We start from the raw sequence: 15,686 nt of genomic DNA on the forward strand, positions 1-15,686 counted from the left end.
GTTGATTTGAAATTGGACAAGTGGATCGTCGTTGATTTGATTTTGGACGGATAGATCGTCGTTGATTTGATTTTGGACGGATAGATCGTCGTTGCTTTGAAATTGGACGGATAGATCGTTGTTGATTTGAAATTGGACGGATACCTTCTTCGGGATACTTTCAACACGGGTGCCAACGCGACTCTAGGATATTATCTGAGAATGGGTCCCATCGCATGGGGTGATTTGGGCCTCAGGCCCAAGATATACTGGCGTGCGGTAGCACCATACTGTCGTGCGCCACTTGTTGGAGAGCTCCGAGCCCAAACCTGGCCCAGATCCGGCCCAATCGCCCTTTACGTCGCATAACTGCTGCAGAAGGCAGGGAACCGCCATTCCTTCGATTTTCGAACTCCAAACTCTCAAAACTCTCTCAAACCCTTCTCTAAACTTCAATCTCTCTCAAAACCTTTCATTTCTTCCCATTACACACCCAACCAGTTCATCCATGGTTGAATCCCGTGGAGGCGGCGGCAATGGTGGTGCCGGAGAAGAGGAGAAGCAAACTCGGGAGGAAATCGAAACTTTGGGAGGGCAAATCGACGATCAATCGGTAGAAAGGGCCTTGTCGAGTGCTGGTGCAGAGGGTACAGGCAGCAGCGATGGCAATGGTGGCCATGCAGCGGGGGTGGTTTGTGGCGATAAGGGGCGTACGCCAGGAGAGGAGGGGCGTACGCCAGGTGCTTTTGTTATAGTGGGTCCTCAGGTTCGGCGTTTGGACCCACGGAGTAGTGTTGAGGGCTTGGTGGTCACGGGTTTAAGTTCGGCTGGGGCCGGCGGCAGCCGTGGTGGTGATGATGATGGTGATGGTGGTGGCTGGCCGGAGATAACGGTGAGAAATCCGGCGAGGGGCAAAGGTCCCGTGGTTGAGGAGGGCGTATCCGGAGAAGTACCCATGGAGGAGGTTGAGTTTAGGCCTGCAGCAGGGTCTTCGGTGCATGTACCCATCACTCAGGGGGATTTTGCAGAGTTTGTGTCTGAGGAGGAACTCGGCCGTTTGCTCCGGGAGAACCCGGGGGTGGTGGCTATAGTGTTAGCAGCACGAAAGGATAGGCTCCGGCAAGTCGAGAGGGCTCAGGAGGAGGAGCGCCTGAGAGAGGAGGCCGAGAGGGCCATGGCTGAGGAGGAGGCCTTTGTGAGCGAGATCGAGGCAGCCGAGGAGGCTCAAGGGGAGGTGTGGTCTTTTGAGCGGCAGTGACGCTCGCAGAGTCCATACGGCTGGCACCCCGTGCTAGGTTTGACGCGGCCACATACGTTTTGCCCGAGCCACACTTGTTTATTCTGTCCGGTGTTGAGAGTCTTACACCTTTGCGGGAGAGCTATGACGCAGAGCTTATACTGAGAGACCCACAGAGACACCTGTCTATGGACTGGGCGCAGGTACACTTCTGAACTTACTTTGATATGCCTGCTTTGTCATTCGTGACCATATGTAGCTTGAATTGTGTAGTATAGCTTATAACGTACGTAGGCCAAAACTCTGAACTGTAGCTTGACTGAGAAGGTAGAATTTGAATAGTATGCCTCGACTTTGAAACTTGACTTGAATGATAGAACAATTGACGTAACTGAAACGACTTGCAGAATGCCCATGACTTCGACAAAACCGTTAGTGCCAAACTTGAATCAATCATAAATTGCCTTGACTAATAAGATAGTCCTTTGAACTTGAACTCGACTATGTAGATTGCCATGACATGTTGAACGCCCGAATGGCGTGCCCCATAGTTTGAATCGACCATATTGATAAGCAGAACACTTGTGAAATCGACTGGGAGGTGTACCTCAAGAGAAATGAGGCCTTGTGGCTCGGAACTTTGTCTGAGAAATACCTTTGAATTGATTCGACTGATAGCAGAACTGGATAGAGTAATACGAGTGCCTGGTAGCTTTGTTCGACCTTTATGATACCTGTTTCAACAGTAGAATTACCTTTGAAATTCTGAATTCGACCAACTATTTGAATTGCAGATGTTGATGCACCTCTTTTTGTTGTCTTTCTTTGTATGCAGAGAGGAGCAGCCAGCACTCGGGGCCATGGAGGTCCAGCGAGCTCACTTGAGTTGTACCGAGGGTTGCCCGAGCGAGTCAGGGCCTTAGTTGACGCTGCAGGGTTCCGGCCGTTCATCTTTACGTTGACGGCCGTGAAGAGCGATCACGCTCTGCTGACCGCGCTGGCCGAGAGGTGGTGGGATTCCTCGAACACCTTCCATTTGCCAATCGGGGAGATGACGGTGACTCCGTATTACTTTGCAGCGCTCGCCGGTTTGAGGGTAGGAGGGGAGCCTATCCCGTTCGACTCGGAGATTTACAGGGATCCCAGGGCTCTGGAGTGGTTCTTAGGGCAGGCACCAACAGGCGAGGCAGAGACCGTCCATTATGACCAATTCAAGCGGTATTTGCATGGGAGGGAGCCGGACTCAAAGTTGGAGGCGGAGCAGATGGCGAGGGCCTATTTGTTGTACTTGTTCGGGGCTACATTGTACCCAAAGAAGTGATCCACGGTGCACCTATCCTACTTGCCAGCCCTTCATGACTTGAGCACAGCCTCACGGTTTGACTGGGGAGGAGCAGCTCTGGGTACGTGCTATGGCTTCATGGGAGAGTTCTCTCGAGGGAAAAAGGCGACGGCCGGCTACTGGAGAGTGTGGGAGGTAATAAACACAGCTTGTAATTCCTTTCCTACTTTCCCTTTCTTGCACTTGTCTTTGATTTGCATATGAACTGTATTCTGATGTTTGATTGTCTGACCATTTGCAGTTGTGGGCTTACGAGGTGCTGAAGATGTACCTGCCAGAGAACAAGTGCCCAAACCTGAGGATGCTCCCACGTGCCATGATCTGGGGTCCTATGTACAGCGGCAAGAAGAAGTCGAGAGGGAGCCTCCTAGCCTTCAGGTCGTACCTTGACGAGCTGTTTGGTACTCAAGTAAGCAACATGTCAAATTGATCATTCTGCCCTTAGAGTTGCTTTAATGCTGTCGCTGATGCCTTAGAATCTGTGCAATTGTCTTGCAGGTAGAGTGGAACCCATGGAGCAATGCAGAGCTTGAGCCTGAGTACCTAGCACGGAGCAGGGTGGTGACAGCGAGCCAGGTGTTGTTGGAGTCTGCCTTCAGGTGGCGGTGGTACTTGGGCGACCGGGTGACACGGCAGTCATTGGGCTCCCTCGAGTTCCAGGTTCTCGGGCCTCTTCCTCCTCACGCTTCTCACACAGAGAAGTACACCTTGGCTGAGTTGCGACGCTTCACTGTTCCGGCCGGCCTTGTTGCTTTTCTGAGGCCCAAGCGCGATTATGCTGTTTATAGGAGGCAGCGCTTGGCGAGGCCGCTTGGAGTTTTGGAGCATATCGCCATGCAGGGCAAGGCGCTGGAGGCCGGTGAGGAGACGGAGCCGGGAGAGCAGGGCAGCTCGGCCGAGAGAGAGGAGCGACTATGCCACAGCGACTGGGCTGCCTCGGCTTTCTTGGACACTAGCAGTGCGGGACGCGCAGGGAGAGGAGGCCATAGTTCGGTTTGAGCCTGCCAGGACAGATCCGGCAGAGATCACAGGGCCGGTATGACATTCTTCATCCCTTTGTAGTTTCCGTATTTTACTTTCAGCACGCATATTTGGCTTGTATTCTGATTTCTTGCCCAAAATTGTACCACAGGCCCCGATGGAGTGGGTGCGGGAGGCAGCTCGCCTGATGAAGGCCATGGAGAAGGAGTTTCACAAGATAGCCGGTGGGCCTCTTTGCAACTACACTACCCACCACTAGCTCCAGCTCCTGCCGTGCAGCCTGAGGTATAATTTTTCGTTCTGCTTTTGAATAGGTTTGCTTTCAAAATTTCCTGCACTTAGCATTTCAATATATACAATGTGCACAATGTATGTTAAAATGACTTGAATGACCATGCAGGGATACGCTAGGGCGGCTCCTAGGAGGAAGAGTGTGCGGCCCCCTCCAACAAAGAAAGTATCGAGCTCCTCTCAGCCGGCGGCGAAGGTACAGCAGGGAGGGCAAATCACTCCGGCTAACGAGGAGCTCCAGTTCCGCCGAGAGCTAAGGAAGAGGCCTGCGGAGAAGAGGCTTACCGAGGGACCCTCACAGAAGAAAAGGAGAGAGGAGGAAGAAGAGGAGCAGACGTCCCTCAGCAGCGGCTCTGACTCGGCGAGCGACCCCAAGTTTTGGATGGACCCTCGAGAGTTGGAGGAGAGCGAGGAGGATGACGACGACAAGGACCTTTTTGACGACTGAGGGCTATCACCGAGCCTTGGTTTATTTTGCTGCTACTTTGACATTTTGAGTTGATACTTGACTTTTGGGGATAGGACCTGCGTGCCCTTTTAACTTTTGGGTGAGTGTGCCTTGTTACTTTTAGTTCTGCCCGGGCCGTTGCGCCGTTTTGATGCTTGATACATTTCTACCGTTACGCTTTGACACAGTAGTATGAAATTTCTGCATTCCCCGTTTGTCAATTTCCCTTGCTTTGATGAGATTTGATTAAGGAAAACAACAAACCATCCGCTAATATCTAACATGCATTGACAAATGCTTTGAATCGACACAAGACACTTGCATAGGTACACGACCGGCTTAGCTCGAAGAAAAAGATGGACAGAAAAGTCCTAGGATACGACAAGTATCCCAGACACGCGGAGGATATAGGAGACTTGGGCGCCAGTAGACCAAACTCTGAAATTCTCCCGGGGGAAGGAAACCGTCCCTTTTGAAAGGTAACATAGGTATATAATGACTTGTACGAACTACCAAAGCTGGCACAATTGTCCCGATACGAGGGAAATATCGAAGAAAAGCTAAAAATGCCACAAAAGCGGACATAAGACGCAAAAGATGACTCGATATGGTCCCGGACTGAAACCGACACCCCCATATAGTCACACAAGGCCTATGTAACATGTATGGTATGACAAAACTTGGCAAAAGTCCCTGAAACGAGATTTGACCTCCCGTATCCTCGATTTTGGTTTGAAACCGGCCACCGAGGGTCCGGAATCTTCATCGCGCGTGGCTTTTGGAATCCGACGCCTTGCCATAGTCTCAAATGACATTTGTGACTTGTAGGAACCAACAAACGGCCAAAGCCAGCCTCGGAATTGAAAAGACCATGCGGAGGCAGTAGCTGCTGCAAATTGGTTTTTGGTGCACCTGATTGGCGTACGCCAGAAATTGAGGCCCGTACTCCAGTAAGTGGGGGACACGTACACGCCAGTTATAAACTGGCGTACGCCAGGTTTCTGAATGCCAAATCCACTTGACTAACCAACTGTCCTTTTTCAGGGGCCACTTTGTTTTTACCCCCACACGGCTTGCACACGGTTTCTGAGCTCCCAGAAGGCAGTGTCCTTTGCAGGTGTGTGTTTTGGAAGCTAGCATGATGTTTGAATGGTTCATTGGTAATGGAATGGAATGGCCAAGGCCTATAAAGCAGAGGCATAGGCATTGTGGCCTTCACGGCTGCACTGCTTCCTCTTTTCCTCAGCATATTTCAACATTCTCCATGGACAACCCCCTCCCAACTTTGCTTAGGCCCTGGTTGGCGCAATTCCTAAGTGTTGACTGGCTCAATTTCCAATATAACGGCCTGGCTTCGTTCCGTTTTCTTCGGCATGTGCCACTCCGCCCAGCGCTCCTACGGGCCGCCCTCAGATTCTGGGACCCTGACATCCATGTCTTTCGCTTCGGCGACGACGAGATGTGCCCAACTGTTGAGGAATTCTAGGCGTACCTCCGGACCTACTCGTCCCTTACGCTTGTAGTTCCGCCTTATCAGGTAAGCATGCCTAAACTGTTGGCCAGCTCACTCAACATTTCCCGGGGACTAGCGAACATTATCCTTGAGGGGGGCCAAATGAACATCATGCGGCTGATTGAGATGTACAGCCCAGACGGCGATTTGGATAGCGACGAAGCTCAAGCACGCCACCGCTTTGCCTTGGTAATCTGCCTGCTTGCCGCTTACCTGTTCATTCCGGCCCACGGGCAGGTTAGCCCTTCGCTTGTGAGCGTTGCTGCCCAAATGGGGGCACAAAGGAACGTGATCCCTCTGGTCCTGGCTGAGACACTCTTGGGTTTGGATTTGGTATATACGGGCCAGTCGGCCGCTTTCAGTGGGAGCCCGCTTTCGCTTCAGGTAACCTCACTCAGCTCACCTTTTTTCGGTTTTTCACACGTTCTCATTTTACCTCGACGCTCGGTTTAGGCTGCTTCCTAGCTCCTTACTTGTCTTTTCGCTCAGGCTTTATCTGACTTCTTACTTGTCTTTTCGCTCATGCAGTTGTGGTTGTCTGACAAGCTGAGTCTACTGCACCCTCCGGTGGCGGGTTGGAATCTCTTTCCGAAGAGGATTCATCAAAGGGAGATGCGGTACCCTGACATGGATATAGAGGGCTGGTACGAGTTCATGCAGCAAGTGCAGCCTGATGAGATCGCCTGGAGGTGCCCCTGGCTGGACATTCCGGATATGGTTGTTCATTCCGATGGATTTGACAGGATAGTAATTGCAGCACTGTCGAGCTTTACTTTCTACATTCCTGGCCGTGTCCTTCGGTAGCTGGGCGCCTCTCAGGAGAATCACCGTTTTAGCATTGGGGATTTCCGTGTCCCGAATTTCAACGCTCAAACACTCAACGATTACCAGAGGCGCTGGGGCCTTAGAGCCCTCCAGGCTGAGATGCCGGAGTTTACCATAGGGCTAAGGAGTCGCTACAGACAGTGGCTGAGAGCGGATGTGAATGGAAGGGAAAACATTAACTGACTCCGGGCCACTTTGCTATGCTTAGAATAATCTGCGAGCCGTTAGGCTTCTTGAGCATTTTGTTCTGTTTTTCATGCTTTTAACTGTTTTAAGGCTTTTATGCTCAGCTTATGTATTAGAAATAGTAATTTGCAATAAAATTGAAAGACGATGGGTTTCCCCCTTTTTTGATCCTCCTCGATGCGGCTTTGACTTGCGCTCGACCTTTTCAAATTGCGACACGAACCCAAAAACGTCGAACCTGGATCGAAATGTTGATGGAAAGTGACCGAATCTCAAGGTGAGATTGCCTACGTATCCCTTTGCAAGGAATCAGGTCAGAATGTAGTTCAGGCTAAGGTTCACTCGTGTATTTTACCTCTCCTTTTACGCTCTAACTTTTGCTTAGGACCGCCCTTTTCAGGTTTTCGGCCTAGCGAGCTTTTGACTTTTGCCCATTTATTTTTGCCTAGAACCTCCTCCTTAGGTTTTCGGTCTAGCAGGCTGCTCTAACTTTTGCTTGGAATTGCCCACCCTTGTGGTTTTCGACCCAATGAGCATCTCTCAGGGATAGTAACGCTTGAGTTGATCCAGGTTGACCAAGGTGTTGAATTCGTTGCCATCGAGGTCGATGAGCTTAGCAGCACCCCCGGATAGGATGGTCTTGATAATGTAAGGCCCAGATCGCTTCGGTCTGAATTTCCCACGGGGATCAAACACTGGGGCTCAGATTTCCTTTGTAACCATGTCTTCTTCGACTAAGCCCCTGGACTTCACCTTTTTGTTGAACGCACGTGCGATTGGACGCTGATACCCCTGGACATGATACAAAGCCCGGAGCCTTCTTTCATCAAACAATATCAGCTCGACAAACCTCCCGCTCAACCACTCAGATTCTTCGAGGCCACTTTCGACCATGATTCTCAGCGACGGTACCTCAAGCTCGATGGGAAGTACTGCCTCCATCCCATAGACTAAGGAGAAAGGAGTTGCACCAGTTGAAGTGCGGATAGACGTTCGGTACCCCCAAAGGGCGAGAGGCAGCTGCTCATGCCAATCTCTTGCAGACTCGGCAGTTTTCTTGATGATCATCTCGACATTCTTGTTTGCAGCTTTGACCGCTCCGTTTGTTTGTGGGCGATAGGTCATCGAGTGATGGATCTTGATACCGAATTCCTCAAAGAGTTCCAGAACCCTTCCTTTGAATTGACTCCCGTTATCTGACACAAACGCCTGAGGGACCCCGTACCGATAAATGATGTTCTTTCGGATGAACTGGGCAACCTGCACCGTTGTTAGCGTCTTGTAGGATTCGGCCTCGACCCATTTGGTGAAGTAGTCTATTGCCACTAGTATGAACTTATGGCCATTCGAAGCAGACGCCCTGATCATCCCGATAACATCGATGCCCCAAACAGAGAAAGGCCACGGCGAGGTCATGCCATACAATTTAGACGGAGGGACATGTTGTAGGTTCGCATGGATTTGACATTTGTAACAGCGCCGCATGTAGTCGATGCATTGTGATTCCATTGTAGACCAGTAATAGCCCTGCTTGAGGATTTTCCTAGCGAGAATGATGCCGCTCATATGAGGCCCGCAGACTCCCTCGTGAACTTCTTCCATTATCCTTGTTGCTTCGACGCCATTGACACAGAGCTTGTGCATCCCACAGTGAGACCTTCGATATAATTTCCCTCTGCAGATGATGTACTGAGAAGCTAACCTCTGCAAAGCAATCCGATCCTTCTTCGTGGCCTTGGCAGGAAATTCCCCGCGCTCCACAAAGTTCCAAATGTCATGGTACCAGGGTAGGCCATCATCGACATCATCGATGGCGTTGACATACTCATAAGCGGGCAGGTCCATCTGTTCAATCACAATCGACCGCAGCTTAACGCCTATTGGAAGTTCGATCATTGAAGCCAAAGTCTCCAAAGCATCGGCGAACTGATTCTTCCAGCGTGGGACATGGGTGAAAGTCACCTTATTGAAGCGAGGAATCAGTTCTTCCAAATCTTGGTGATAAGGCTTCAGCTTTTCCTCACGAACCTTCCAATCTCCATTGGCTTGGGAAACCACCAAATTTGAATCCCCAATTACTTCGAGCTTCTCGACTCCTAAAGCAATAGCGGCTTCCATTCTGACGATGCAGGCCTCGTATTCAGCTTGATTATTGGTGACGTCGAAATTCAGCTTGAAAGAGAGTAGAATGTGAGCGCCGGCGGGCGTGATCAACAACACTCTGATCCCAAATCCCTTTTGGTTAGTAGCTCCATCAAAATAGAGCGCCCATACTTCCTCGATCACTGTCAACACCTCCTCGTCGTGGAAAGTGAAATCCACGTCTTCCGGGCCGTCGATTGGGTGATCGGCCAGAAATTTGGCCACGGCGCGCCCCTTTACAAACTTTCTTGTGACGTGTTGGAGTTCGAACTCAGCCAGCAGAAGCAACCAACGTGCTAGCTTATGGGTGAGCGCGGGTTTCTCGAATAGATACTTGATAGGATCCATTTGAGAGATCAATCTCACCGAATAGGCTAGCATGTAGTGTCTAAGCTTTCTGGTAGCCCAAACCAGCGCCCAACATGTCTTCTCCAGAGGAGTATAGCGCTCCTCGGAACCTACCATTTTCTTGCTCAGATAGTAAACAGCTTTCTCGACCCCATTGCTTCCTTCCTGCGCTAGTAGACATCCCATGGCTATTGGAGAAACGGATAGATAAAGAATCAACGGTCGGCCTGGCGTAGGTGGCATTAGTACAGGCGGGTTCTGCAAATACCTCTGAATAGACTTGAAGGCAGCCTGGCATTTCTCTGTCCATTCGAACGGGACCCCCTTTTTGAGCAAACGGAATAACGGTTCGCAGGTTAGAGTTAGCTTAGAAATGAACCTGCTGATGAATTGGACCTTCCCTAGAAAGCTCCGCACACCTTTTTCAGACTTTGGCGGCTCCATTTCAAGAATCGCTTTGATTTTGGAAGGGTCCACTTCAATTCCCCTTGCAGTGATCAGAAATCCCAACATCTTGCCTGACGTGACCCCAAATGTGCACTTTTGTGGGTTCAGACGCACGTTATACTTGCGTAGCCTTTCAAGAAACTGCCTGAGTGAAGGAAGATAGTCCTTTTCCTCTTTTGCCTTCACTATCATGTCATCGATGTAGATCTCAACGGTCTTATGGATAAAGTCATGGAACAAGGTTGTTTGGGCCCGTTGGAAAGTACATCCGGCGTTCTTCAACCCAAACGGCATCTTCACATAGCAATACGTTCCCCATTCCGTGACAAACGTCATTTTCTCCTGGTCTTCGGGCGCCACAGAGATCTGGTTGTATCCGGAGAATCCGTCGACAAAAGAGAGCAAGGCATGCCCCGTCATGTTGTCCACAAGCACGTCAATGTGTGGCAAGGGAAAACTGTCTTTGGGGCTTGCCTTGTTTAAGTCCCTAAAGTCGACGCAGACTCGGATCCTTCCATCCTTCTTGGGGACAGGCACGATGTTGGCGACCCATTTGGGGTATTCTGCAACCCTTATGAACCCTGCGTCAATCTGCTTTGTGACCTCCTCCTTGATCTTCTGAACCCAATCCGGCCTCATCCTGCGGAGTTTCTGTTTGATGGGGACAGCCCCGGGCTCCAACGGGATTCGATGCTGCACTATTTCAGGGTCAATGCCGGGCATATCCTTGTGAGACCATGCAAAAACCTCTGGGAATTCTTTGAGAAGCTCGATTGTTCCAGCGTGGTTCTCCAGGGACAGATTCGCACCAATTTGTATCATGCGGGGGTCATCCTCGTCTTTCAAATTTACAAAAATTACTTCTTCTTTTAGAGGCTGAGCATGCCTTTTGTCTTCCTTTTCAATGAGGGAACGCAACTTAGCCGGGATGTCCCCGTCGAAGTCTGTTCCTTCATCGTTAGGGTCGACACAATTGATATAAAAGCTAGCAAAGTAGTCAGAAGTAGGATCATGCATTTCATAAAACCCCACAGGGTTGCCAAGTACAAACGACTCGAACTCAAAGTAAAAGCTACGACGTGGAGGGCCAAGAGGCACAAACTCTGACTCTGAGCTAGACTTAGACTTGATAGACTCTGTGTCAGACTCAGATACATCATCAATGCATGTTAGACGCGGAGTGAAAATGCAGTTATTGATACTTCCCTGTGCCTTCATGATAAGGGAGGTAGGGTCCTCGAGAGCATTTGAGGAGTCGGGCCCGAGCATCAGCACTTTAGCTTCTTCACCCTTGCCAACCAAACCTACTTGGGAGAACAGCATCTCCAGACCCCCTTGATCAAAAGCCTTCAGCCAGTCAAACTTCTCCTTGGTCCGACCCAGCTGTTTCTCGAATTCCCCCTTAGCAAGCTTCTCTTCGACCGTTTCCTCTTCACCATCGGACCAGGTGTCCGCAACAAAAATTTCGAATCCCGGTAGCCAAGTGCAAGTCTCTGGATCCCAAAACGGCTCTATCTGTCCCGAATAAGCAGAGCCTCCTCCTTCCCGAACGAAGTAGCTGTCGGGGTTACCAAAAAGGGTCCGAGGTTTTCCCGTGTCTTTCCTCTTTTTGGCGTCTTTGGCAGGCGGAGTGTAACCTAGACCAAAGCGGCCTTCGGTGGAAGGAAAGACAGGGAACTCAGCGATCCCCTATTGGTTGACCCCGAGTCCTAGGCCAGGCATGAATGACATTTTCCTCATCATTTCGAGGACAGTTGAGCTTATGGTGAAATCATCATCCATGGCGATGGTGAGGACTGAGCCAGATGTGTCGAAAGAGAATCCTCCAAAGTCTGAGTCCTCTTCCCCGTGCATAATGCCTAAAACAGGCGTTCCATCATCCGAGAGCGGGCGGATTCCAGAATCCCCGTAGATTGTCAAAGTCCCGGTTGGGAGCCCTAGCATGACCTTCTGATGCAGAGTTGAAGGCACCGCCATGATGTCGGCCCTATGAAGCCACGGCCTGCCCAGCAGTAGGTTGAAGGTAGTAGGGACATCGACCACGTGGAATTCCACGTCCATCTCGAAGCCCTCAGCATCCAATTTCAGAGTTAGAGTTCCTTCCACCATGCGGCGTGTGCTGTCATATGCCTTGACGGCCAGATTGGAGGGCGTTAAGTCACTCTTCGAGAGCCCCAAGCGGTAGGCAACCCTCATTGGGCAAACGTTGATGGCAGAGCCATTATCGATTAGCACGGTTGGCACCCAATGTCCCCGGCACTTGACGGTGATGCGTAGCGGGCGGTTGTGAGCGGTTCCTTCGACGGGCAGATCCCTCTCGGTGAATGTGACGGAGTGCTTAGAGAGGAGTGGCAACACAAGAGCAATCATGGCCTCAGGGGTGATGTCAATTGGTATTGTGAGCCGGGCCAACGCGGAGGACAGCTTTTCACGATGCTCCTTTGATGACGATATCAAGCCCCAGATAGACAGGGCGGCCGGAATCCGTTCGAGCTATTTCAAAATGGCGTCTTCTTCGGGAACCCCATTCGGAAAGAGTGGATCATTCCTCTGAGCAGCGGGAGCGGCAGTCTTCTGAGCAAGTGGATTGGAAGAGCTTCCAGCCTGGAGATTGGATGGCTAGAACACTCGGCCACTCCTGGTGACGTTGGCCACATCCCACCAAGAAGACGAGTCAATAGAATCCCACAGATCGGCCGGTACCTCTTCTAACTTGTGCTTCCCTTTGTCTGTCGCCGCAACTGTTGCAGACGAGTCTAGCCCCAGAGCTGTGTCCCATTCCAAATCTTCCATCACTAGTCCTTCCCAAAAGGTAGGGTCCTGTGCAGCATCCTCCTCAAAGGGCGCCCAAGGGTTAGTGACGAACGGAACGTCCCAAAATCCTCCATCAACGAGAGCAGTGTTGACAGTCCACACTTCGTTCCCCATGTTCAGATCAACGATGTTGTCCACATCCCAAATATCGGCAGGCGGCGGAGTCTTGGTGGTTTCCTCTGCATCCCAAAGGTCGGCGGGAGGCGCATCCAGGACCATAATCGAGCAGTCGTCTCCGGGGGCCGAAACGATAGGGCGAGGCTGCTCCACGGAGATGATGTCAAGAGTAGGGTCAACCTCATGGGCGCAGCGGCCGACCATCCCGGCAATCGTATTCACCAAAGGCAGCGTAGCGCCGAGCGGGCGACGGATATTGGGCACAATCTCCCCTTCTTGAAAGTGGTCCCAGTACTCCTCACTGATGTCGTCCTGGTCTAAATCAGCCCTGAGACCCTGACCTATTTGCCATTCATTAGGCTGAGGATCCCACACATATTCCTTGGCTTCTTCCTCAACTTGGTTCAGCTCGGGCTGGTAGAAGAGTGCGAACAGAGAGAGACCGTCCAGAGGGTCAGCCTGTGCCGCATTCCACTCTCCTTCCCACTGGTCTAGCCATATTTGATTGACTTGTGGATGTGCGGGAAACACCATGTTGTACTGTTCGACCCAGTCATTGCAAAGCTCTTCCCATTCCTTGGCTTTGTCCTCCATGGCCCAACCAGCTGCCATCATGTTAACGGTTGGCTCAGAAGGAAAAGGTACAACTGGTTGCGGGTTGCTGGCTAAGGTAATATGGTGTGGGGTTGAATATAGTGGAGCTGAGGGTTATCTAGTTTACTTGAGGGTTAGGGTCGTGTTTGGGCAAGGAGTTGGAAATTACATTGGGTTTAGTAGGTGGAGTTGGGAGAGTACCATTGTCCACTAAGTCTTGTATCGCATGACGGAGGCGATAGCAAGAGTCAGTGTAATGGCCGGGCATTTGGTGGTATGCACAGAAAGCGTTAGGGTTATGGCTAGGGGGTGGATTTTGAGGAAGTGGAGTCGGGGCTAGAGGTCTAAGGTGCCCGATTTTGACTAACTTCTCCAACACCGAGGAAAGTGGTGCCTCGAAATTGGCGAAGTTACGGGGTTGGTTGCGGTTTCGGGGTCTTTGAGGGGTTTGAACTTGGTTGATGTTGGCGATGTGGTTGAAGCTTTGGGTAGAGGGGTTGTTAGCAGAGTTTGCATTGGCATAGCTGTTGCCACCGAACAAAGCAGTGCTGTTTCCGGTGTATGCACGGGGTTTTGATTTTGAGGCTGAAGTGGAGGAGGAATTGTCACTTCTGGGCAAAACACCAATTTGGAGGGCTTCTTCGATGGCCAGCCCGGAGTCGTAGAAAGTTTCGAAGTTCGCACCCTGAACCAACACGAGGTTTTTGGCAAAGTTCGACTGCAGATTGCGGGAGATGATGCGGATCTGGTCCTTCTCGCTCGGGCGATCGGGCATGAGAGCGGCCTTGGCTCTCCATCTCTGGATAAAGTCTGCAAAAGACTCCTTTGCGTTCATCTTAGTTGACTCCAACTCCCGGGTGGTCATTTTGAGCTGGGCGTTGTAGTTGTACTGTGCATTGAAGGCCGTGCCGATGCCTTCCCATCTCCGTCTCTTGGAAATGTCGAATGATAAGAACCACTGGAAGGCAGGACCGGCAAGGGTTTATGGAAACAACTGAGCCATGGCATCCTCCCCGACACCATGTAGTTTCATTGCGCCATGGTAGGCCAAAAGGTGAGATTTCGGATCTCCGGTACCGTCGAACTTTGCGAAGTCGGGCATCTTGAACCGATCGGGCAGCCTGGCATTCGGGAACGGGCAAAGGCGATCCATGTCTAGCACTCCTGCCCCTTTTCTTTCGGACTTAGCAACTGCCTCTTCCAACTTGGCCATTTTGGCGACCAGAGCTGCCATTTCCGGGCTTGGAGCAGAATTTTCGATCAGAGGTTCCTCCTCGGCAATGATTTCCCGTTCTCGCCTTTCGCCGCCTTCCCCTCCTGCTACAAGAGGAAGTCGTTCTTCGATTAGGGTTCGGAGATTGGCCATGGAGGCATCGGCCTGGTCGGCCCTTTGCTGCATGATGGCTAGGTTGTGCTTAAGATCTGCTAATACGGTAGCGAGATTCGGAGGTGGGACATCTGCCATGGCTAGCACTTTTGTTTTAACAAGCCTGGGAGATGCTGGTGGAGATGGAGTAGATGGAGGGGACTCGTGCGGAGTAGTCGGCAGCGAATCCTCCCATGACACAGTGCAGGCCAGAACTTCCGTTGCGGTTGGCTGAGAGACAAACCCCAAATCAAATCTTCAGACGAACGCGGCGGACGATCCCAAGTAGGTTTGGCTCTTGATTTCGGAACACTGCTTTGACATCGGCATGACTAGACAGCAAAGCGTAAGAACTCAGTGATAGCCTGCAACGATTTTATTTGAGAGAAAAGAAAGGAATGGAAAAATGAGCATGCCAACGTCGTCGGTGTCCTCCTAGACTCTAGAGCTAGAGAGAGTCTGCCTTACGACACTTGGACAGTTGCCATAGAATCCTTGGATTTTCTTTTCGACGGTGTATCCTTGATTGAATCGAATGTTACTAAGAGATGCCAAAACAGCCTAAGCCTTTGGCCTTCACCCTTCTTGAAGTTTCAAAGTTTGATTCTGGAACAACTCGGTGTGGATGGCGTGATACCGTAACCGATGTGGCGTAAGCAGCACTGTGCCGGAGCCTGGATGGTGTAAGTGATTAGCACTTTTAGCCTGAGTGGTGTAAGCATCACGCCATTCTCTCCGTTGTTTTTAGTTTTGCGATTTGAAACCTCGATGGGGTTTTAGATAAAGACTTAGAAAGTATTGATTTCCCGAAGTCTCATTGATTAAGGATTTGAAAATTTTTGGTAACGCGCAACATCGAGATGCACGACTCGTCATCGGTCCAAGGCAATGCCGAACAGGGGCGAGACAGACTCGACGAAAGACATCCTAAAAGCCGCCCTAGCATGCTCCTACGCAGAACGGTCATGAATGTATGTACAGGCATGCGATAAGGAAAGCGGTAACACATAGACAGGATATGGGGGTTAGATGCAAATAATCCTACCCTGCGGGTTC

This window comes from Rhododendron vialii, chromosome 7a (genome assembly GCF_030253575.1).
Source record: "Rhododendron vialii isolate Sample 1 chromosome 7a, ASM3025357v1".
Lineage (NCBI taxonomy): Eukaryota > Viridiplantae > Streptophyta > Magnoliopsida > Ericales > Ericaceae > Rhododendron > Rhododendron vialii.